Source organism: Neofelis nebulosa, chromosome 5 (genome assembly GCF_028018385.1).
Source record: "Neofelis nebulosa isolate mNeoNeb1 chromosome 5, mNeoNeb1.pri, whole genome shotgun sequence".
In the NCBI taxonomy this organism is placed as follows: Eukaryota; Metazoa; Chordata; class Mammalia; order Carnivora; family Felidae; genus Neofelis; species Neofelis nebulosa.
In genome coordinates this window covers 31,195,943-31,222,476 of record NC_080786.1, presented here as the reverse complement: position 1 = coordinate 31,222,476, position 26,534 = coordinate 31,195,943, and the positions used below count along the sequence as shown (strand labels likewise).

The following is a 26,534-nucleotide window of genomic DNA, read 5'->3' as shown; positions in this document are numbered from 1 at the left end:
CTTTGTCAGAGCATGGAGCCCTTGACTCTCGGCCTGGGGTCCCATCCCACCTGCACTGTTGTGACCCCCAGACCGCCTAAGTCCAGGTAAGCCTTGGGATACAAAAGACCACATGAGTCTACTGCACTTTTGATGTTTGGGGAACATTTGCAGAGAGATACGAATATTAAAGTGTATCCCAAAGTCAAACAGGAAAAAACATTTATTGCTTTCTTCTTAAGTGTTTACTGATTTATTTTGAGAGAGAGAGAAAGCATGAGTGGGAGAGGGACAGAGTGAGAGGGAGAGAGAGAATCCCAAGCAGGCTCCGTGCTACCAGTGCAGAACCTGATGTGGGGCTCAAACTCACGAACTGTAAGATCTTGACCTGAGCTGAAATCAAGAGATGGAGCCTCAACTGACCGGGCCACTCAGGCAGGTCCCCCTATTGCTTTCTTTTTAAAGTAAAGCAGTAACAGGCAGGCTGTACTGCCCAGGAATAAGTTAAGAAGACTGATGGTACCCCGTGACTGGGAGGGAATAGCGACACGGGGAGCTCTCACAAATTGTGGCAAGAGTATAAGTTGGCAAAAGGTTTTGGGAAATGAACTTTTTCTATCAGAATTGAAAATATGCAGTTCTTGACAAAACCACGTAAACATCACGTGCCTCCAGATGTGATATTCTGAGGACATGCCATGGTTTATGTAATGTGTAATCCATAACCTGGGTCTAATTGGACAAACTTAAAACGAGGAAGATCTTATTAAGAAAAAAAAGAATGGTATTTATTTAAAAATGTCAGGATCGTGAAAAACAAAGGAAGGCTGTGAAAATAGTCCCGGTTAAAAAAACCAAAAGCACACTGTATACACTGTATGTTAGCCAACTTGACAATGAATTATATTAAAAAAGTAATAGTACAAAAGTACTTCATATAAAAAAGACTAAATAAACATGACAACAAAATGCAATCTCTGATCTGAGACTGGATGCTGTACTAGAAGGGTAAGTGCTAAAAAAGGACATTTTGAGGTTAGTTAAAAAAATTAGAATACAGACAGTAGATTAATTAAAAGTACTTTATCAAGTTATTGAAGTTGACAGCTCTACTGTAGTTATGTAAGCGAGTGTCCCTATTCTCAGGAAATGCAAAAGTGCACACTGATGTCTATGGGGATGAAGGGCCATAATGCATCCAACATTTCTTCTAAGAATTTAGAAACGAAACCTTTCATTTTGAGGGGGGAGCAGGCAAAAGATAAAGAAATGGAGCTGGAGTGATAATAATAAAGCATCTGGAAAGAGAGTGTATGAGTATATTATTCTTATTCTTGGAATTTTTATTTAAGCTTGAAGGTATTTAAAAAATGTAAAATGTGCAAATTCTTTAACCCAGCGGTTTCTGTTCTAGGAGTCTATTGTACAGAGATGTCTCTACAAGTGTGCAGAGACATCTGCATTCACTGAAGCACTGAAATGATACGACAGCAGAAGTGACAGGGATGGCCCTCCAAAGAGAGCTTGTTCAATAGTTTCTACTGTTCCTTCATACAAAGGATACCTGCAAAACCTACAAGAGCAGCAGTGAAAAGTCTCCAAAGACATGAAGTAGGGACTAAGAGAGGAAAGGGTCATGTTCATGATGGATTCTTAAGTTTGTGTATTTATTGAGAGAGAGAGAGGGAGTGTGCAAGTGTGAGTGGAGGAGGGGCAGAGAGCAAGGGAGAGAGAGAATCCCAAGCAGGTTCCATACTGTCAGCGCAGAACCCCATGTGGGGCTCCATCTCACAAACTGTGAGGTCATGACCTGAGCTGAAATTAAGAGTTGGACACTTATCCGACTGAGCCACCCAGGTGCCCCTATGATGGATTTTTAAGTAATAAAGTAAGTCAACAAAAAGACAGTAGGTATAGTATGAGACCATTTTTGAGACCACAAAAGACATACACACCCACACCAAACTATTATTGACAGTGACTTCTGGGAATTGGGAAGGGGAAGTCTGTTTCACTTTCTGCTTTAAACACACTTTTATTTTTTGATGTTTTTAAGCATCACTTTTATGGTTATTATGGTTTTATGGTTATTATAAAACCATAATAACGTTAAAAAATAAGGCATTCTAGAAACTTCTTTTTTCAGGTCAGATTGGCTGAACCTCCAAGTTGAACTAGTAAGCTCCCTTCTCTCTGGCTGCTCTGGGATCAGTCTTCCCCCAGGTGTGGGTGGAAGGAGTGGGATTATGATAACCAAAAGTCTGGTGAGTGAGGCTGGTGATAACAGCCACTAAGGGCCACAGAGAAGGGCATGGTCGATGGGTCTTTTTTCCCACCATGAAGAACCCAGCTGCCGTGGACAGCCACATTGGTCCCTAGGTACATCATTTTCCTACTTGGTATCTCAGATCACCAGAGATATATTGTCACTCATTAATTAATTTCTTAATTCACAAACAGTTACTGAGTAGCACGGTCAAACTTGGGGATCCTCTGATAAAAGAGGAAGCCAGGCTAGGGTGGGGAGACAAGGGCGCAGGGTTCGGTAGAATGTGAGGCATGTGGCAGAGGCTTTGGGGAGCAACTGAGCAGTCTGGAGGAGGGGACTGACATGCAACCAGGTGCAGGCTGGGAGAGCAGCATTGAGGGCATGGCAGAGGCTGGACCTTGGGCCCAGGTGCCCATGCTTGTTCCCAATCTCTCACCCTTTTGGCCTAGGATTCTGTTGGCATGCATAGGTCTGCTCAACAGAACCCTTGCTTGGGTGGGCTGGGGTCTCCAGCTTGATTCAGACTTTGGCCAATGCTGCCGGCATCTTATCTGTCCTTTCACGGGTGACTGATCTATTTTCTGATACGTTTTAGGATTTATACTGCATTTCCCTATTCCTTAGAAAACCAATGCCTGGTTGTTCCCACATTCCCAGACCTAATTTCCCCCAACCTGGTAGGTCTAGACCCCTGGTCTTTGCCTCCCTGGCCATGAATAAATTTACAATATGGCTGTCTCAAAGGCAGCTGGGTTCTTCACAGTGGGAAAAGAGATGCCTCAGTTTCTGCTCCTCCAAACTTCAACTTGAACCTTTCCCTATAGCTCTTAGTGACTGTTATCCATAGCTCCACTTACTGGACCTGGGGCCTTCTTAATCTTGTCACAGCCTAGGACTGCCGGGTCTCTGTTCCAGAATTTTCTGTAATTGTGAGAGTCATGGCAGCACCTCCTGCTGAAGTCCAAAACACCCTCTTTTCAGAGGGTTCAGAATCCATTTTATCTGGAGCTGGTAAACTGTGAGTACCCCTTCCCCCCAAAAAAAACCAGTTACTATTTCCACCAGATCCCTGATCGCCTAAGGCCTAGAACCCATATGTACCATTGTATAGGAGCCCAAAAGGCTCCGGAGATAATCCTCAACCACAAGTCAAGAGGAGTCCTAGAAGGTTCTCAAGATCTACAGCCATGCACATGATAAACAGGAGCCTTCTCATCTGGTCTTGTTGGAGAACTTCTTAGAGGTTCTGTATCCTTTAGGAACATTTTGGTATTTCCCAAGGCCTCTAAGACTTTCACATTTCTGGGGCCTTCAGGGCTGTATTTTCCTGCCTGTGGCAAAGGATGGGTGGGATTAGGACAGGTAACGGGCAGGACATGCTACCTCTAGAGAAGAGCAGGTATGAAGGCAGAAAAGTAGGAATTAATGAGCCAGCATATTTGTGGGCAGAGAGGAACTTGTCTGCTCTCCCCTTCTTCTGTTCTCCCTCAAGTAAATCAGATTGTTTACATCAAAGGTGTGGGCAGAGCGGATAGTGATGGAATAAGACCAGGTCTGCAAAGCAACAGCCTAAAATAGGAATTGGAAAGAGATGAGAATCTTAATGTTTTTAGCCAAAGGTCATTCCAAAACTTTCCCAGGAAAAAATCAAAGAGAGTGATCTTCAGAATGTTATTCAGTTGACTTTCCAAGTAGAATAAAGGAACATTTGATTGGATTATGGAGCTACCATCCAAAATATCAATGACAAGTGTGACATGGTGGCTAGAGTTGGAAAACATCATTCTGTAGCCATGATAATGAGGATTGGTTCAGATAAGAATCACTAATGGATGCTATAACTACAGGAGAAATTTCCATGAAGAGCAGGATATTGGCATAGCCTGTCTTCCCACAGATTACTTACCAGTTACAAGAGAGAAAAATTTAATATATATTGCATGAAAATATATAGTGGAGAAATTGGACAAAACCTTGACCAAGTGATCAAAATTCATACCACCAATGAAGGGCACGAGGACCTCATATATCTTGAGGTATGAAACATAGGAAGTATACATTACTTAGGTAGGATTATAGCCAAGAATGTAGAACCTGAAGCTAGTTATGAGGAATACCAGAAAAACCCCAAAGGAAGAATGTTCTATTAATGAAAAAAAGTGACTGTATTCTTTAAAAAGCCAAAGTCATGAAAGACAAAGAAAGACAGTGGAATTGTTCCAGATTAAAGAAGATGGAAGAGGCACCACAACTAACTACAAGATCTGACCCTAGACTGCAGGACCTGGAGGGTATTTACTCCCAGGAGAGATCGTTTTTGACAAAATTGAAAATCATTTCCATTTTTTGGAAGTAAAAAGTTTTAAACAATCCCCTCAGCTGATTGAGTAGTTAACGGAGTTCTGTGACCAAAATGTGGCATCTCCTTTTGAAATTGTTTTTATAGAGAAGCCAGCGAAGAGAGCCCCAAGACATTTCTAACATGGTTTCAATGCAGACAGTTAAAAAAAAAGTAATACGGACAACATCCTACCTTAGAAGCTTCTAAAATGTAATAGAATTTCCCTCGGATCTTCTTCTTCTTCTTTTTTTTTTTTTTAAGGTTTATTTATTTATTTTGAGACAGAGAGAGCGAGAGAGCGAGAGAGCACACTCATGAGGAGCAGAGAGAGAGAGAAAGAGAGGGAGAGAGAGAGAGAAAATCTCAAGCAGGCCCCATGCTCTCAGCGTAGGGTCCAACATGGGGCTCCACCCCATGAACTATGAAGTCATGACCTGAGCCGAAACCAAGAGTTGGACACTTAACTGACTGAGCCACCCAGGCGCCCCTCCCTGGGATCTTCTTTAAAGACCAATAATGGGCATGGTCTGTAGAATCTCTTAGGCCTGGAACAAGTAAGATTAGGGACAGAAATATTGACCACATAAAATAACCTATTCTCATCACAACTGATTGCCTATAGTTTCCAAATACTGCACTTGTAGTGGCAAAATCCTCGTTTGAAAGGAAAGCTTGGTAAAAGCTCAGTATCTAAAATTGGTAAGACAGAAGCTGCTGTAGTTGAAGCATGGTGGTGTTCCGGAGCCCAGCTTTGTCTCCCCATCACCCAGCTGTGCTCCTGACCACGCTTCAAAAATACCTACTGTGAAGTTTTTTATGTATTCAACTGTCTGTCAATGGACCTATTATACTGAATAATGCTACGTGGTTTGAAATGCAATGAAAATATTGAAAAATTCCTATTAATGTAGCACATGGAGAGAAGAGCACTGGCCACATGGGTACAGAGGCATTCTGGAGACTCATATACAGGAAGTGATACCATACTTTTTCTTTTCCTTTGATTCATATACAGCTACCAACACTGTTGTTTTAATTTTGATCTTACTGAACACGCTGAAATTTTTTCCTGTCTCAAATGGTTAGGCCTGCTGACGGGTCAAGTATTTAGTGTGCCTAAATGGAGTGCATGCTTCCTAAAAGTGACTGAATGGACTCTAATTTCCTAACCCAGGCATTTCTGCTACAATGTCATATATGCATTTGGAAAAAAACGTCATATTCTGCGAAATGGCACGATAAAATAACAGAGTCTGTGAGAAAAAATTACATTTGGATAAGACCATTCAAAATGTAACAAAAACACAATAACCCAAATAAAAATAGCAGTATGGGTGAATTACAACGTGCATTTGCAGCCGCATATCCATCACTCCTTATGCAGCCTGACCCTGGATTTTGTGTTTCCTTGTAGAAGAGACAGGACTTAGGGGTCAGTCACATCTCAAAGAGATCAGTTTCATCAAAATTACGAATCTGATCCAGAGTGTAGTCTTCTTTGTCCAAAAATTAAAATTTAACACAAAGGAAAATGTTTCTGCAGTTTCCACATCTTCAGATTCACTAGATAACAGAGTGGAAAATACAGCAGTTCTGGAAACCACTAAACCTAGCCACTATCTGCACACAAGAAAGGTCTTTCTGTCAACGTTCGACTTTCTTCTCAAGTTATTATTTTGCCAAGGCTTTTTCTATGATTGTATAAAATCTTGCCCCAATTGCTTCAAGACGTAAATATCCTGGGGAAAGATCATATGAAGCCATGGGACTTGCACATTATATTGACATCATTCCCCCATTTATCAGTCACAGACTAAGTTTGCATCAAAGGAACAGGCACTATGAGAGAATAGGCTATGTCTCCATTCCCATTTTTAAGAGGTAACTCAGAGTTGGTGAGAGCAAATGGATTTTGTCAAGTATCCACTGGGCACAAGGTGCTCTGCTGGGCACTTTACATATATAATTAATATCATCCAATTTTCATGATCATACTAAGAGGTAGGTTTTTATCCCCATTAAAAAATTTTTTTTAATGTTTATTTTATTTTTGAGACAGAGAGAGACACAGCATGAGCCAGGGAAGGGGCAGAGAGAGAGAGGGAGACACGGAATGTGAAGCAGGCTCCAGGCTCTGAGCTGTCAGCACAAAGCCCGACGTGGGGCTCAAACTCATGACCTGAGCCGAAGTCGGATGCTTAACCAACTGAGCCACCCAGACGCCCCTATCCCCATTTTACAGATTAAAAAATTAAGGCTCCTGAAGTAAATACCTCACCCCAGTTATATAGTGTGTTAGAGCCAGAGGGTTTAGATTTCAGTCTCATTGCTATCCAAGTTTCCATTCTTTTTTTTTTTTTTTTTAATATTCACTTATTTATTTTGAGAGAAAGAGAAAGAGAGAGAGAAATCCCAAACACATTCCGTGCTGTCAGTGCAGAGCCCGATGCAGGGCTCTAACCCATGAACTGGGAGATCATGACCTGAGCCAAGATCAAGAGTGGGATGTTTAACCAAATGAGCCACCAAGGTGCCCCCAAGTTTCCATTCTTTACATTACATTGGTTAGATTTTATATTAAGGTCCTGCCACTTGTGTTACTAACTGAATGGAACTAGTCTCATGCACTGCTAATTATATTTGGCAAGTCATATGTTGTTGGAACAGATTCCCACCCTCCCCCCCCAAAATCAGGGGAAAAATGTATTTCACTGAGATGGAGAATAATTGATTCTATTTCATCAGCTTTTATGGTAACTTATATTTCGTCAAATTTTTGTAGGACGTTAGAAATTTATTAAATCACCTTCAATACAATATTTTTCCTTTGATCTTTACAATAATGTGATATAGACCAAGTATAATATACTATTCCCAATCGACAGATAATGGAACGGAGCCTCAGAGAGGCTTACCCCAAGTTAATAATTGGCAGAGCCAGGATCCAGACAATGTTTTCCGGCTCACAAATCATCCTTGTCCTTATAACTGCTGAGGGGACCACCCTTCAGAATTACCTACTGTGGAGTCCTATGCACTGAAATTGTCATTAGAGCTAGTGGACCGAGTTATGCTACGTGATTTGAAATGTGATGCAAACATTGAAAAATAAAGCAAGGAAAGGATGACTTTAGTGTGTTTGTTATTGACGATAACGGTGACTGACAGGATAATGGGTATCAAAAGCCAATACAAATCAACAGCCAAAAAACTGAACGGTGGATTTTAAATGATAGTGCCCTACTTACTTACGAAAGTACTTTTCTAATATTGAGAGTTACTGTAGAATACTAGCCATCATTTTAAGGTAATAGAACCATACTGTGTAATAGGAAAAAGTAATTTAGGAGGCACATCGGGCCCCTCCCCCTGTCAGGGCCTCCCCTCCCTTCTCCCTGCTGCCCCGCATCCCCTCCCTCTCCCACCCCAGCATTTCCTGGCCAAACCTTTGCCCTTTCAATTGCTCGGGGTAAAACATCTAAATACAAAGCCATTTAATACCATTTTATTGGTGATGCTGGTTTATTGGTGATTAACTCACAAAGCTTGGCAATTTAGGGTGGAGTCTCCCTGGATTTCCTGCCGTCTGCTATGAACCCTGGGGGGTGGGCCAAACTTTTTTTCCAAAGGAGAAGTTTTAAAAAATTCTGGAGCCTAAAGTCAGGGCCCCAAGGCCACTCCTGATGGGTCAGAGCCCTGGGGCATGACCCAAAGCATGCACCTGATAGACATGCAGAGTAAGAAAATGTGTGTGGACAAAATCAGGCACCCTTGCTTGACCCATCTGACAAGGAGCAGCAAGATGTGAAGCCCCACGGTCAGCCCCAGGCACAACGGGGTTGAGGCTTTGCATTTTAGTGGAAAATTCTCACATGAGGAATAAAAGGTCAGCCTTGCTCTGGTCACCTGGGTCACTCTCCCCACTGCTCAGCTCCTCGGCCACAAGATAATAAAGGAATGAAGCCCCAACAGGCCACTCTGAAAAGGTGGCCGATGCTGACCACAAAAACAACTATCCTCCTGCACAAAGCAAAGAGCTGGCCATGAGGAGAAGGGAGCAGCTTGCCACTCACGAGCCGAATCCATGGCTTTGGACCCTACTTTATTTTTCTTTTTATCAAATACCCAGATGGCATGTATTCTCTCAGTGAGGAGTATTAGTGGAGGTCTGTGGATCTTGCTGCAGAGAATCTTCTTTTCCTGTTTCTTACTCTCTTACTTTCTCCCAGGGAAAGGGTTTACTTGCATGCTTTTGAGGGAGGATTAAAATAAAATCTTCACCTCTGTAATCCTCCCCGCCTGTTCTCCTGCGTTTAGAGTATCTGCAGAATGAGTGAGTGAGTGAGTGAGTGGCCTTTGGCCAGGTGCCCTCCTAGTCTTCCCTCTTCACTGTGCTCTCTCTTTCTCTCTCCCTGGTATTCCCACTCTCACTCTTTCTTTTACCTCCGGATCTGTAAACTGTACCGGATGACAGCATCTTGGCTGCTTTCCGATCCTGAATTCGGCTTTCCCAGCAGAAGTGGAATATGCTTACCCTTGACAGCGCTGGTTTTGAGCTACTGGAATCTTTGGAAAATCATTCTTGCTTCTATGTGCTCTCAGAGGGCTGGGCGGAAGGGCTTGGTTTCCCTCTCTAGGATAAACACCTTGCTCTAAAGAGATTTGCTAGACCCACAGGCCTCTTTTTGTGAGGCGGCTCTGCCCTATAAAGGGCTCATAGGCCAAGAGCTATTAGAAGGCCCTATCAAGGGTACATTAGTAGTTCAGTTGGTTGAGCAGCCGACTTTGGCTCAGGTCACAATCTCAGAGTTCATGAGTTCGAGCCTCACACAGCAGCCTTGCTGCTGTCAGCACAGAGCCCACTTCAGATCCTCTTCCCACCCCCCCACCCCTCCACCGCTCCAACTCTCTCTCTCTCTCTCTCTCTCTCTCTCAAAAATAAACAGAAACATTTAGAAGGCCCTATTAGGTTGGGTGCACAGGATGGGCACCTCCACCCTCTGTATCAACTTTCTTCTCACGATGGTAGGACTCCTGAAGAATGAAGAACTCGAGGGAGGTTTGCAAAGACTCCCAGGGCCTCAGAGCTGATCAGGGCTTTTGAAATTTGAGCAGGTCCCAATTACTCTACCTGTTCTGGCTGTAGGTCTTTGAAGGCAATGCTCCCACAAACATTCACTGCCACCCAGGGAACTCAATAAATGATGATGATAATGGGCTTATATTTTCTGTTTTTAATTTTTTTTATGTTTATTTATTTTTGAGAGACACACACAGAGGGTGACTGGGGGAGGTGCAGAGAGAGAGGGAGACACAGAATCCGAAGCAGGATCCGGGTTCTGAGATGTCAGCACACAGCCCGACACAAGGCTTGAACCCACGAACCACAAGATCATGACCTGAGCCGAAGTCAGATGCTTAGCCGACTGAGCCGCCCAGGCTTTTATATATATATATATATATATATATATATATATATATATATATATATATATATATATATATTTGTTATTATTTTTTTCTTATCTGTCATGCAGTAAGGTTCTCCTGAATCTGGGTAAATTCCAGCTGTACATCCAAGACCCTCCATGTTGTGTCTTACATTCCATCCTTTATGGTCTGACCACCCACCCATTCAGTGATAGGGGTAGAGTTGGCCTCTTAGGACTTGCATGAGTTTTCTAGGGCTGCCCTAACACAGTACCATAAACTGGGTGGCTTAAAACAACAGAAATTTATTGTCTCACAGTTCTGCAGGCTGGAAGTCTGAAATCAAGGCATCGGCAGGGCCAATCTCCCTCTGAAATCAGTGGAGGAGAATCTTTCCTTGCCTTTTGTAGCTTGTGGTGCTTGTTGGCAATCCTTACCCTTCTGTGGCTTGTAGACTCGTCCCTCCAATCTCAGCCTCCATCATCACATGCCCATCTTTTCCCATGTGTGCATCTGTCTAGACTTCCCCCATCTTATAAGGACATTAATGATTGGTTTTAAGGTCCACCCTCATCCAGTATGACCTCATCTTAACTTAAAAAATTTTTGTTTAAGTTTATTTATTTTGAGAGAGAGAGAGAGAGAGAGAGAGAGAGAGAGAGCGCGAGAGAGCACAGAAGTGGGGGAAGTGCAGAGAGAAGGAGAGACAGAATCCCGAGCAGGCTCCAGGCCATCAGTGCAGAGCCTGACGCAGGGCTCAAACTCAGGAACCATGAGATCAAGAGTCTGATGCTTAACCAACTGTGCCACCCAGATGCCCCAACCTCATCTCAACCTGATCACATCTGCAAAGACCCTATTTCCAAATAAGGTCACGTTCACCGGTATGGGGGTTAGGACTCCAATGTATCTTTTTTGGGGGGAAACACAGTTCATGTGATAACAGGGCCCTTCTAGGACTAACATAGCATGATTTTATTGGCCGGTCCTGTTCCCAACACCAGCCAAATCAGCCTGTTCACTACCCAATGAGCACACCAGCTACTTTTTGTCTCTTCAGTTCTGATCAGACTATTATTTCTTTCTGGAAAACCCTTAGCCTCTTAGCCCTTGTAACTTCATCCATTTACCCATCCATCTATCCATTCATTCTATAAACAGCCACTGAGTACCTTTTATGTGCCCCATTTTACTGCTTAGTTCATATCTAACTCACCTGGGAGTCTACTCCATCCCCCTCTCTCATCTCGGCTGAAAGCCATCTCTTTCCTCTCAGCTTATGGCTCCACACTTTTATTTATTAGGCACTGAATCAGGAAAATAAGCCTATATCTTAGTGAATGATTTACAGGTACTACTGCCAATCAACATATTAAAAATAAGTAAAGTCTATTTCCTTCTCTAACAGAGGTCCTTGCCTCTTGCCAGAAATCAATGATCCTTGATTGATTGGCTCATTGACTTCTTGACTGACTCTTATTGGAACCTCAGTTGAGAAGGTGAAATCTGGCTCGCCATCCGCTGCTGGGAGTGCAATCCTGCATTTCTTCACAGGGCTCTCCAGCCCAGGCCCTGAAGTCGGGCATCTGTACTTTGAAGTCGGGTAAATGCTATACTTTGCACGGTCTTACTTCTGGTTCTTCCTCTCTTCCTCTAACCCCAGAGTTCACAGATTGGATCAAAGCTACCCTGGGCCCACTTGGGCTGCTCGCACAGTCCCTACTCGTTGGTGCTGACTCACCCCTGCTTGCCATTTCTCCCAACACACCCTGTGGCTGTGTCTACGGGAAAGCTGCTTCTCTCTGCACCATGCTGAGCACAGTCTCAGCCGACAGCCTCCTCTCCTCCACACTCTGTCCTTTCTGAGGAAGTGGGCCTGTGTCCAGCTTGGGACTGGTCCCCATGAGGCACTGGCCATACTGTCCCCCTAATTCTCTCTTCTCTACCCTTGGGTTTCAGCCCAGAGGTTCCTTCCTCGGGGTCCTGTGATACACCCTTGATACATACTTCCCTATAGCACCTCACAATTGTAATTACATAGCTAATTGCTTAATTAGTTATTTCATGTCCATCTTTTCTGCCAGGAAGGAAATTCAAGGAGCTCAGGAACCGTCTGTTTCGTTAACTGCTGTACTTTGCACAGACTGAGTACTTAAGAAAAATATGTGCTGGCTGGGAGAACAGCTAGTGGAGGCATCGCATGGGCCCACACTCAACCTGCCAGCCCCTCCTCTATGATGACGGACATGATGACAGGCACAAAAGGATGAGGGTTTTGCCTGCTTGGCCCCATACACCAGGCTCAAAGCGGAGAGATGTGCTCCCGAGAAACCTGACTCGTGCCTCACTCCAGTCTCCGGGGGCTCTGAAATCCCATCCCGATCTTGCTCGTGCTAATAATATACTGGCCTTACTAATAATAATTATGCTGAGTCTTTTTCAAAAGGGCATTTCAGTCAGGGCCTGATATCCCTAACTGAGCATCTGGTGACAAAGTGACCCGGGAGAGATATCAGAGCAAGGAGGAGGCGGAACTGCAGGAAGAAGAATTATTTGAGCTGCAGAGCATGGGGTAGAGTGGCATTTGAATTATTCCTCCTTCAGCTTAATTAATGCTACAGAAGAATTTCCAGGGGACCAGGACTCAGTTTTATTCTGGCTGCAATTAAAGGGTCTCCCCTCTTTTCCTTGCTTGTCTTCATTCCTCTCTACTTTCCATCCACCCAAGAGATAGCCTGTTACCCAAGCTCGGTGATTGAAAGAAGAGTGAGGAATCATAATTGGAAAACGGCCTCGTGAGGAAAGCTGTGGATCAGATAGGGAGAAGAAGTAGGATTTAAATGTAAAAATGCCCGGAACTGTGGGAGAAGCAGAGCTGGACCTGGGGTTATCGGACAGAAAGCCAACAAACCTTCCTCTTTATTTTATTTTTTCTTTTCTTTTCTTTTTTCTTTTCTTTTCTCTTTTCTTTTCATGTTCGTTTACTTTGAGAAGGGGGGAGGGGCAGAGAGAGAAGGAGACACAGAATCCGAAGGAGGCTCCAGGCCCCGGGCTGTCGGAGCAAAGTCTGAGGCGGGGCTCGAACCCAGGGACTGCGAGATGGTGACCTGAGCCGAGGTTGAGGTCGGAAGCTCAGCCAAAGGAGCTGCCCAGGCATCCCAACCCTCCTCTTTCCCAGCCTGCACTGAAACCTGTCAGGCAGAGGTTCTCCTACTGAGCAAAAGCATGGAGTTGGAGCTGCAAAGTGCAGACAGGGGGCTTTCTCCCAAAGCCCTGAAGGATTATCTCCGGGATAATTTTCTGCTTTCTTTGCACCTTTTACGTATTAAGTCCATTATAGGAAAAAAAAAAAAATCTAAATCAGTACTATAACATTGAACCCACTTCTCGGCGGTAATGAAAAGAATTCGCCCAGTTATCACCCTGCACCAGTTTAGGTTTCTGTCTGCCTCTGGGGAGTTCAGGGTGTGTGTGCATTTCTCTGTGTGTCTCTGACTATGCTTTGGGCACTGAATGTGTATACTGTACTACCTATGTGTGAGTGTATGCGCGTGTGCATGTGTGTGCGCGCCCACATATGCCCTCTGTGTGTGTTGCTGATGAGAGCTGCTCACCGCAGGCTTTAGGAAAATTCCCAGAGTCTTCCACTCCTATCACAGGGTCACTTAGCCAGTCAGTCCCCCAGGAGGGCTGTGAATGGCATTGCTGGCCCCTGGTGGAGCAGCCAGTCTAGGCAGCCTGGACAGGGAGACGCCTGTGCTCCCAGGTCTGCCCTGGGTCCCCTGCCGTTTCAGGGGATAGTGAGGCAGGCCCACCACTCTTGTGGGGTATGGCAAAGAGAAGGGGGTCTCAAGCTGTGTGCAGCACCCACTTCTGTGCAGGTTGGTCTCAGAGCCTGGCGTGAGGCAGAGAGAGGGCCCTAAGGCTGAGGCTTTGGCCCCCTCAATCTTTTCTCTGTGGATTCCCTCTTTGAAAGACCCCCAAAACCAGTTCCCTAGAGAGAAAGGAATTCTTTGTCCCAGACATGGGTGACCCCCTCAGGTGTCCTGAGCTATTATCTTCCTTCCTTTTTTTTTTTTTTAATGTTTATTTTATTTTTGAGACAGAGAGAGAGCGAGAGCATGAACAGGGGAGGGTCAGAGAAAGAGGGAGACACACAATCTGAAACAGACTCCAGGCTCTGACTGTCAGCACAGAGCCCGACGCGGGGCTTGAACCCACAGACCCCGAGATCATGACCTGAGCCGAAGTCGGACGCTTAACCGACTGAGCCACCCAGGCGCCCCTTATCTTCCTTCCTTCAGCACCGATTTACTTATAAAAGATAGGGGCCAAAAAAACACAATGCAAGAAAACCCTCTCTCGGTTCAACGCCAGTGTCCAGGCAGCCGCTTCACCGGTAACTGTGACAATGAATATGACCGAGGTGTTAATTTATAGGATTTTTATTCTACGGAACGGAAGAATCTCCAGACTGAGGGTAAACATAGATGCCTTTAATCCTCTTTTATAAAGAGTATTATTTTTTAACTCTTTAATGCCAACCACAGGATCTCTAGGGCTGATTAATGTCTCTTGTTTTGTGTTTCGTCCAAAGCAGCTGATGGAAGGGAGAGGGGTTCAGACTCTGGGAACTGGGAACTGGGTTCTTACGGGAGCCAAGTGGCAGCATCAGCGTGAGGGTCTGGAGCCCGGGAAGCAGGTGCTGGTGTGTGGTCTGTGGTGGGGACCTCTGCCGGTACCATGCCGTCCTGGCCTCCTCGGACAAAGGTCCTGGCCGAAGGCACAGGGGCTGCAGACTACGTGCCCAGGTGTGGCCCTGGGGCCTTCACAGCCCCCCTGGGGTTGGGGAGGGAAGAAGAGTTCCAAGATGATGGAAAATGCATTTCCTTTTCCAGTCTGACAGCATGAGGACTCTGTCAGACTTGCTTTGCTTTTTGAAAAATAATTGACATTTCTTGCAATGCAAGTGTGTGAAGTAACATATGCTCCCTAAAACAGTCTCAGGGCCGTGGATCCCCAAGTGTGGTACCAGAGTAGGGCTATCAGCATCATCTGGGTACTTGTGTGACGGTGCTTCCCGGGCCCCGACCTCGGACCTACAGATCTGAAACTCAGGGGGCGGGGCCCCAAAATCCGTGCTTTAACACGCTCTCTGGGGATTTGGGTGCACAGCGAAGTGTGAACACAGCCGTTGCAGTGGACACAGTAACTCAGCTGCCTTTTCTCCTGTTCTCTCCTGAGAATTTTTCTTCAAAATCCTTCCACGGTGATCCTATCAAAAGGACCCTTAATTGTCTTTTGTGACTATCATCTTTTCCTGAGATGCTTGGAGGCTCTCTGCTTTATTGTTTTCTGTTTTTGAGTGACTGGGATTAGGGAACGTTAGAGGCTTTTTTTTTTCCACCAGTTATCCTTGAGAATGTACATCCGTGTGTGTCTTCCATGGGGGATGGGCTCTGAGAGCATGGAAGGCACTCACGGCAGCACCCACAACAGTCACATAAGCCATGACCAGGGCAGGACCTGTACCGGGGGTAGTTTCTAGTTTCTGTCACAGGGGGTCTTACGAATCTCATAAATTCTCACAAATCCCATTTTATGGATGGGAAGACCTAAGGTCAAATTTACCTCTGTGAATAGTTTGAATCCAAGTCCTGCATTCTTCCTGTCATATCAAAGAACTATTCTGCCATACCAGACAGCAAGAAAGTTCTAGAGAGGGTTTGCCGCTTTCCCAGCTGATGCTGCTGAATGAAGACAGGGCTTAAACAGGAAGCGTGATATCGTGGAACAAAGGTAAAATCTTCTGTGAAAGCAAAGGCCCTACAGATCTCAGCACAGAACTGACTGTGGCTGGAGCAGACACTGTCCCCCAGAAACGCAGTGAGGATGGAGGCTGCAGCCTAGACAGTAATCCATGGGAATAACGGGGGAGGATGAGACAAGGGTATTGCCTCCACTGTGACCCAGGATGACTGGAATTCATCGCAGAGGAACAAGGGCTCTGCAGAACACGTGTGGGGTGGGCCTGATTTCCCCCAGCAGGTTCAGGATGAGCCTGGTGCTCACAGGGATCGCCCCCCAGGAGAGACTGTCCCTTGTCCCATGGCGAGGATAGGCCTCCAAGCCTGGGGCCCAGAGCAGTGCAGGAGGTGAGTCTGAGACAGATGGGGCAGATTCTAGAGGAAGTGGAAGCTGGTCCAGGCAGTCAGGGTGGGAAGGGAGGGGCAGCACCAGGCAGAACAGCACATGAGGAAGACCTGACGAAGGGAAAACCATCATGGAAGGACAAGGGTGCAGCTGGCAAGCTGTCTGAGAAGATGGCTTCTGCCTCCTGCCATGATGGGCAGATGCCCAAGGAACAGCTCTGTTTGAGGTTCACAGGGCAGAGGGGACAGAGAATGCCAGCGGACATTAGAAGAGAGAAAGCAAGGAGAAGGAGGGATCAGCGAGCTTGGAAGGCAGAAAGCATCAGAAGCTGCAGAAACACAGGGTGTGGGAGGAGCGGGGGCCTGAGACAAGAGGAAGGAGCAGCAGGAGGAGCAAAGGGGAAGGGGCTGAGGGAGATCAGAGGCGCCTTGAAGATGGAGCTCAGTTCATGATGAAACAGGGAGGCCTGCAGGGAGCAGGGCCTAAGGAAGGCACAGAGCAAGGCTAGAGACTTCTCAGAGAGACAGCCTGGGGCTCTGAAGGATGGGAGAGTTGACACTACTTTGGCAGAAGAAACCTGGTGGAATACTAAGAAGGGGAGATTTCGCTCACAAAGGGACTGGATGGGGCCTTTTCCTACTGATGAGAAGAGAAAGCAAGCCAACTGGAGTAGGGTTTTTGACTTAACCAACAGAAGGCCACCATGAAGAGATTTGTGGGATTCTCTTGGGGCTGTGTCCACCAACGTGAGCTGATAAAGGGTGAATATCAGGTTTGTGAATGTGCATGTGGGCCCCAAATGCAAACAGTTGATCAAAGATGTGGCATCTTTCCTGGTACGTATGTGCTATTTTTCTTCTTAGTAAAAGACAGGACCAGTCATAATCAGAATGTGACCTGTGAAGTCAAACATGCTTGTGTCCTCCCAAGATGTATATTTTGAATACCTTAACCCCCAATGGGATGGTATGTGGAGGTAGGGCCTTGGAGAGGTAATTAGGTTTAGATGAGGTCATGAGGGTGGGACCCCGTGACAAGATCAGCGTCCTTATAGGAAGAGGAAGGGAGACCAGAACTCTTGCTCTCTCTACCATGTGAGGATACAGGGAGAATGTGACCATCTGCAAGCCAGTAAGAGGACTCTCACCAGGAACCAAATCTGCCAAGACCTTGATTTTGGACTTCCTAGCCTCAAGAAGAAATGTGCAAAATCAGTGTCTGTTGTTCAAACCACCTAGGCTATGGTATTTTGTGATGGCTGCCCACACAAGCTAAGAAATTGGGAATGTTAATTTGAATACCTGTAAATCATACAGGTGTTAGAGCCCAGGCCAGCTCATAGATCTGTCCCTCTTAAAGGGTGGGAATTTTACCAGCAGTTAAGAACTCCTTAGGTTAGTGGGTTTATTCCAACCATAAGAAAGCACAAAGGAACACATTCTATCTGTTCATTATTCCAGAAGCCTGGTGGGAAGGAAATGATCCTGGGGCTAGAAATAGCAATTTAGAGGAGGAAGACCTGGGGAAAAGTATGGTGGAGAATTAAGACAGAATGAGACATGAAAGCTGAGGGCCAAGTAGGGAAAACTAGAAAACTTTAATAGCTATTAATGAGGTCTTCACTTATAAAGTAAAACAAGATGTCTTGAAAGATGATGATATTAAAAAGGTCTTGAAAGAACGGCATGAAATGGGGGAACTAAGATGGAGTATGATACGGACTATAAAGACGGAGTATAGCAGTCTTAAGGGCTGTTTCATGGAACAGGGGTAACAAGGGGAAGGTTCTACTTTTGGTGTGAGGGGTATGCTTCTAACAAACAGAATCTCCAGTGAGTAACAACAAAATAGAAGAGAAAAGGAAAAGAAGTAAGATAACAGAAAACTGTTTGAGCATTCCAGAAACTGAACAGCACAAGGTGAGTTTCACCTTTTGCAATTTTGCTCTGAGGAAAGTGTGCCCTGTGGCTAAAACTCCAGCTGAAAATCCCACCCCCTTGTGGCTGCAGGAACCAAGGGAAGGAGCCCAGAACAATCAGGATTGCTAGAGAGTTGGGGTTTGCAGGGACTCCCTGGAAACACGAGAGCCAGGGAGAGAGAATCCCAAATTCTGGATATGAACTTTTCCCGATTCTCTGGCTGACCCCTGAATCATGCATTTATGAGACAGACTGAAAACCACAGGAAATGAAATCTGAGCTGTTTCTCCCTGCACACTTGACAGTTTGCAGGTTGAGTCTAACTGAGTTAACTTCCTGTTAAATCGGAAACATTGACACTTTTTGGATCAATGTAATAGCACCTACAGGCTCTACATTGTAACATTCATAATGTATATAATCCCAAACTACCATTCAGACAAAGACTCAGGGAAATGTGACCCCTTTTCATGGGAAAGGATGCCAACCTCAGGATGACCTGGGCTTTTTTTTTTTTTTTTTTAAGTTTATTTATTTATTTTGAGAGAGAGACAGACATGGAGAGAGACAGCAGAAGAGGTGCAGAGAGGGAGAGAGAGAATCTCAAACAGGCTCCGCACCGTTAGTGTGGAGGCTGATGCGGGGTTTGAACTCACAAACCGTGAGATCATGACCTGAGCCGAAACCTGGAGTTGGATACTGAACCGACTGAGCCACCCAGGCGCCCCAGGATGACCTCAGCTTTAAAGCAGCTATTATAGCTATGCTCAATGAGATAAAGAAAGGTATGCTTATGATGTATAAAAATATAAAGCGCCCCCGTTGATAACTGGAAATTATAAAAGAAAGATTAATAAGAAATTGTAAAGTTAAAAAAGACAACATGAGAAAAAAATCACTAGAGGAACTTTCTGTTAGCAAAATGGAAACAGTAAACCAAAGAATCAATGAACTTAAAGACAGTTATAAGGAAGAGAGGAAAAATTGGGGAAAATAACGAGCAGAGCCTCAAGAACCTGTGGAACGATTTCACACGTTCTACATACAGGTAATTGTATTGTAGGTGGTGTCATTGCTTTGAGGCACTCTCAACCTGTAGTTTTTCCTCTACCTCTTTATATATTAAAAAAACCCAAGTTCACACCAATACTTTCAATTCCAATTCAATACCACATAATTCATTTTAGTTTTGTTTTCCATATTTGTACCTCCTTTTCCAATAGCTCCCATTGTCTCCAATATATTTCCTCATCTCCTTGCAAATAGCTAATTTCCCAACCTTTCTTGGCTGCTGGCTCTCCCCCACATGGATCTAGATATCTAGTAGGGATGCCTCCCTTGCCTGAGACATCTACCTTGATTGGGTCTGCCAAGTAGCTTTTTGGTGAAAGATAAAAGAAAGCCAATAAAGTGTTTTGTTTCATTCTGAAAGAAGGTAAGAGAAGAGTTTGGAAGGGAAAGACAAGAGAAAAGCCAGTTATTTTTCTAAAATGCAAATTCATCACCTTTGGATCATGTGTATCCATCTATGTGTGCACACACATACACACACACACACATACACAGCCCTGGAATGACTTCCCATTGCTCTAAGGCCCTGAATTCTATCACAAGGGTCCAGGAGGCTGCTGCTGACCTCCCTGGCCACTTTCCTCCTCTTTTCCCAAATTCCCAGCATAGGGGTCCTCTATGAGCTCCTTTAATGTTCCATTTTCTCTCTTGCCACAGGGCCTTTGTATATGCTATTTATGTCTCTCAGTGTTCTAACCTCCCCTTTCATTTGGGTGACTTATTCTTCAAATCCCTGCTGAAGCACCATCTCCTCTTCTGGAAGCCCTCCTTAATCCCCCTAGATATGGTCAGATTATATTGTTATTTATTGTTTTATTCATGTTCTTACAGAACACAATGGCTTTTTTCTCCACTGGTCATTATGCACTTATATCTGTGTCTGACTAATGTTACCTTTCCTCATCAAACTGTGAGTGATGTGAGTAACAATAACAATGTCTCTTTTTGATCTTGATAGTGTCCCTGGCCTGTGACCAGTACTGACACATAGCAGCTGCTCAATACATACTGTCCATGTGAATAAATTCTTTGTAATTTTAGAACCACAAGTTGTTAATCAACAAACATGTTATCTATTTTTAAAATATTTATTTTTGAGAGAGAGAGAGAGAGACAGAGCACGAGTTTGGGAGGGGCAGAGAGAGAGGGAGACACAGAATCTGAAGCAGGCTCCAGGCTCTGAGCTGTCAGCACAGAGCCCGATGCAGGGCTTGAACTCAAAAACTGTGAGATCTTGACCTGAGCCAAAGTCAGACACTTAACTGACCGAGCCACCCAGGTGCCCCATGTCTATTTCAATTAAAAGGAAAAGAATGGAGAAATGATATGATAAATATAGTGAGACAGAGAAACATAACAATTGGAGAAGGATCCTGAAAGCTCTTAGATCTAGGAGTTTATACGTTTTATCAGTTAGAAGAACAACAAAACCACAACGAATGGTCTAACTAATGTATACAAGAACATCATGTGGGGAATCCTTTACCTAAAAAAAATTTAATGTAAAGCATAAATGTTTGGTTCACATCATTATTTGGTGATTCACAGTCATTAAACTGTTAGTCCTTTCAAAGGCAGAATAAAGTTCCATTCAAAATCCAAATGTGAGTATTTATGCATGTTTTAGAACTAGAAAAAGTGATTTCAAATATACCTGAAAGAAAAGATATTTGATAAAAGTCAACAAAGAGTTTTTTTTTTTTTTTAACATTTTTTATTTATTTTTGGGACAGAGAGAGACAGAGCATGAACGGGGGAGGGGCAGAGAGAGAGGGAGACACAGAATCGGAAACAGGCTCCAGGCTCCGAGCCATCAGCCCAGAGCCTGACGCGGGGCTCGAACTCACGGACCGCGAGATCGTGACCTGGCTGAAGTCGGACGCTTAACCGACTGCGCCACCCAGGCGCCCCAAAGAGTTTTTTTTTTTAAGGAAGAATAAAGGATAACCTCACCCAAAGAGGAGAACTTTTGCTAAAGTTATTATAATCCAAACAATACGGATAGTAAAACTTGTGCTAAAGTTGTTACAATCAGAACAATATGGTTGGGCATAGAATAAGTAAATAAGTTGATGGAGCAGAATTGAGAATCAAAACATGGTTCATAATGCAACTTAATATATGACAAGGATGACAAGTGATCAATAAAATATGGATAATATATTTAACACATGGTATTGTTAAATGATCTATTCACTTGCATGAAAACAGGGTAAAAAAATATATATCCTAATACATACTCAAAAACAATTCTGAAGGGCACCTGGGTGGCTCAGTCAGTTAAGCATCTGACTTTGGCTCAGGTCATGACCTCACAGTTTGTGAGTTCGAGCCCCGCATTGGGCTCTGCACTGACAGCTCAGAGCCTGGAGCCTGCTTTGGATTCTGTGTGTCCCTCTCTCTCTGCCCCTACCCTACTCAGGCTTGGTCTCTTTCTGTCTCTCAAAAAAAAAAAAAGTTACAAAAATTTAAAAAATTTTTTAAAAAGTTTGAGAATAGCCCTTGTGTCCACCAACAAAAGAACAGATATATAAGCAATGAAATACTACAATAAATGGGAACAAAGTATTGCTGCACACAACAGCATGAATGAATCTCAAAGACACAAAGAGCATAGACTGTAATTCCAATCATGTGAAGTTCTAGAACAGGCACAACAAATCTATGGTTGAAAAAATAATCAGAACAGTGGTTGCCCCTGGGTGTAGGGTAGGGGTGACAACTGACTGGGGAGGGGTATGAGGGTACTTCCCAGTGTGATGGCCATGTTCTGTATCTTGACAGGAGTTTGGGATACACAGGTGTATGGATTTGTTCAAACTCTATACATGTACACTTAAGAATCATTTCTTACCAAAATCTCTGGGATGAAGCAAAAGTGGTTCTAAGAGGGAAGTTCATAGCACTGCAGGCCTCGCTTAAGAAACCAGAGAAATCTCAAATAACAATTTAACATTACACTTAAAGGGAACAGAAAAAGAAGAACAGGTGAAGCCCAGAGCTAGTAGAAGGAAGGAAATAATAAATACCAGAGCATAAATAAATGAGAGAGAGATTAAAAAGACAATAGAAAATATCAATGAAACTAAGAGCTGGTTCTTCAAAAGGATAAACACAATTGAGACATCTTTAGCTAGACTCAGCATGAAAAACGGGGAAAGGACTCAAATGAAATCAGAAACAAAAGAGGAGGCGAAGTTATAACTGATACCTCAGAAAACCAAAAGTCTTAAGCAAGTGTTATGAATAATTATATGCCAACAAAGTGGACAACCTAGAAGAAATAAATAAACATTTTACTGTCTTCTGAGACTGAATCATGGTGAATAGCCCGATTACTAGTAAGGAGATTGTATCAGTAATCAAAAACTTCCCAACAAATATAAGGGCAGGACCAGACAGTTTCACTGGTGAGTTCTACCAAACATTCAAAGAATATGTAATACCTATACTTCTCAAACTCTTTCGAAAAAACTTCAGGAAACACTTCTAAACTCATTTTATGAGGCTGGAATTACCCTTATACCAAAACCAGACAAAGACAATATAAAAAAAGACAATTACAAGTCAATATTCCTGATGAATTTTGATACAAAAGTCCTCAATAAAACATTAGCTAACCAAATTCGATGATACATTGAAAGGATCATACACTATGGTCAAGTGGGATTTATTCCAGAGATGCAAGGATGGTTCAACATCCACAAGTCAATCAACATCACACACAGCATTAACAAAATGAGAGATAAAAATCATATGATCATCTCAGTAGATACAGAAAAAGCATTTGATACAATTCATTCATTTATGATGAAAACTCTCAAGGAAGTGGGTACAGAGGGAACATATCTCACCATAATAAAAGCCTCATATGACAAGCAATGGTTAATATCATACTCAATGGTGAAAAGCTGAAAGCTTTCCTTCTAAGATCTGGATAAAAACAGGATGCTCACTCTCCCCATTTTTATTCAACACAGTATTGGAAGGCCTAGCCAGAGGAATTAGGCAAGAAAAAGAAATAAGAGGCATCCAAACTGGAAAGGAAGAAGTAAAACTGTATTTGCAGATGACATGATCCTATATATAGAAAACTCTAAATCCTCCAACAAAAAAAACTGTTAGAACTAATAAATGAATTCAGTAAAGTTGCAAGATACAAAATTAATATACAAAAATATGTTTCATTTTAACACACTAATAACAAACTGTTAGAGAAATCAAGAAAACAATCCCATTTACAACTGCATTAAAAAGAATAAAATACTTAGGAAAAAATTTAACCATGGATGTGAAAGACCTGTATGTACATTGAAAACTATGAGACTGATGAAGAAACTGAAGAAGATACAAATAAATGGAAAGCTATTCCATGTTCATGGATTAGAAGAACTAATATTGTTAAAATGTCCATACCACCCAAAGCAATCTATAGATTCAGTGCAATCTTTATAAAAATTCTAATGGCATTTTTTACAGAACTAGAACATATTATTCTCAAATTTACATAGAACCACAAAGAAAACTCAAATAGCTAAAAAATCTTGAGAAAAAAGAACAAAGTCAGAGGTATCATAGTCCTTGATTTCCAACTATTCTGTAAAGCTACAGTAATCAAAACAGTATGGTATTGGCAAGAAAACAAAAACAGAAACAGAATAGAGAACTCAGAAATAAACCCATGCCTACCTGGTAGTTAATTTATAACAAAGGAGCAAAGAGTACACAATGAGGAAACGACAGTCTCTTCAATAAAGGGTGTTGGACAGCCACATGCAAAAGAATGAAACTGAACCACCATCTTATACCATATACAAAAATCAGCTCAAAATGGATTAAAGACTTGAACGTTAGACCTAAAACCACAGAACTCCTAGAAGAACACAGGTGGCAAGCTCCTTGACCTTAATCTTAGCAATGTTTTATATTGGATTTGGCTTCAAAGGCAAGGGAAACAAAAACAGAAATAAACTAATGGGACCACATCAAACCAAAAAGCATCTGAACATCAAAAGACGCCATCAACAAAATGAAAAGGCAGGTTACTGAATGGGAGAAGATATTTGCAAATAAATGTATCCAATAAGAAGTTAATATCTTTTTTTTTTTAATTTTTTTTCAACGTTTTTGATTTATTTTTGGGACAGAGACAGAGCATGAACGGGGGAGGGGCAGAGAGAGAGGGAGACACAGAATCGGAAACAGGCTCCAGGCTCCGAGCCATCAGCCCAGAGCCTGACGCGGGGCTCGAACTCACGGACCGCGAGATCGTGACCTGGCTGAAGTCGGACACTTAACCGACTGCGCCACCCAGGCGCCCCAGAAGTTAATATCTAAATAGACAAAGAAATCATGTAACTCAGCATCAACAACAAACAACCTGATTACAAAATGGGTGAAGGATCTGACTAGACATTTTTCCAAAGACATACAGATGGCCAAGAGGTACATGAAATCTGGAAATGCATCAAGAGAATAGGATGGAGTGAAGAATGGACAGAGGGATAGCTCAGATGGATGGTTATATAATAAATCATACAGAGCAAGATATTCATTCTAAAACCTAGATGGTGGGTAATGGCTAGCCTCTGTAAATTCTATCAAGCTCTCTGTATGCTTGAAAATTTTCCAAAATGAAATCTTGGGAAAAATAAATAAATTTCAGGTGTGCTTAGTATTTAAATACAGAGCAAAACCTCCAATAAGATAGTACAGGAAACTTTAAAAAGCACTTATAACCCTGGAGTGAAGAGAGATTTTTAAATAAACCAAAAAAACCGGGGTGCCTGGGTGGTTCAGTCGGTTGAGCGTCCGACTTCGGCTCAGGTCATGATCTTGTGGTTCATGAGTTCGAATCCCACGTCAGGCTCTGTGCTGACAGCTCAGAGCCTGGAGCCTGCTTTGGATTTTGTGTCTCCCTCTCTCTCTGCCCCTTTCCCGCTCATGCTCCTGTCTCTCTCTGTCTCTCAAAAATGAATAAACATTAAAAACATTTTAAATACCCCGATGTTTATAGCAGCACTTTCAACAATAGCCAAATGATGGAAAGAGCCTAAATGTTCACCAACTGATGAATGGATAAAGAAATTGTGGTTTATATACACAATGGAATACTACTTGGCAATGAGAAAGAATGAAATATGGCCTTTTGTAGCAAAGTGGATGGAACTGGAGAGTGTTAATGCTAAGTGAAATAAGTCATACAGAGAAAGACAGATACCATATGTTTTCACTCTTATGTGGATCCTGAGAAACTTACCAGAAGACCATGGGGGAGGGGAAGAAAAAAAAAAGAGGTTAGAGAGGGAGAGAGCCAAAGAGACTTAAAAACTGAGAACAAAGTGAGGGCTGATGAGGGGTGGGAGGGCAGGGAGGTGGGTGATGGGTATTGAGGAGGGCACCTGTTGGGATGAGCACTGGGTGTTGTATGGAAACCAATTTGAAAATAAATTTTATATTTAAAAAATTTTTTAAATAAATAAGTAAATAAACAAACAAAAAAACCCCAAGAAAACATAGAACAGATGCGTATTTTTGACCAGAAGAATATTAACTGCTTTTGGAAGCCAAAGGATATCATAAACAGTATCAAAAGAACAAGAGATGTGGTAAGGGGAACTAACTGTATCATACATGGAGACAAAGGGTTAACACCCCTAATATAAAAAGGCTTCCTATAAATTTCTAAGAAACCAGCATACAACCCAATAGAAAAACAGGTAAAGGCATGTACATATAATAAACAGCAGCTGAAATGTGAATCCCAGTAACTGCGAGAAGACAGTAAAGGGGTATCTCCAGCAGTCAGGTGAAAAGGCAGACCAAAACAAAAGGAAATAATGCTTTTCATCTTTGGATTGGCAAATTGGTAAAGATCGATTGCCTTCAGTGCTGGTAAGGATGTTGGAAGGTGGGCACCATACGTTCCTAGTGGAGCGTAAATATTCACAAACTTGTAGAAAAGCATCTTGGCAGGAAGAATGCCCCTGAGACACGCACAGCAGAACAATAGGCACAGTATGATCCCACTGTTATAAAATAAAAATCTTCAAATTTTGGAGCAATGAGAAAAGTGTGCAAAGAGACATGCCCAACTATTAAAACTGACGCCTAAGGACCGGGGTTGGTACACTATGGCCTGAACACCAAATCTGTCAGGTCACCTGGATTCTTATAGCCCATGAGCTAAGAATGGTATTTATACCCTTTTAAAGTGTTACCTAATTATCTACACAATATCCTCTATGTTGCCTCTTAGCCAACAAAGCCTAACATACTTATTATATGGCATTTAAGGAAAAGTTTACTGACTCTTGCTTCAGGGGGGATTGTGGTTTCTTGGTTGTCTTTTTCCCCCCTTACTTCTCTGTAT

General features: G+C 43.1%; 1 protein-coding gene across 2 annotated transcripts in view; it reads right to left on the bottom strand.

The window, feature by feature from the left end:
• The window catches only part of EPHB1 (EPH receptor B1), a 432,844-nt gene that overhangs the window by 23,970 nt on the left and 382,340 nt on the right, over positions 1–26,534 (bottom strand). The gene's annotated exons all lie outside the window — the stretch shown is intronic.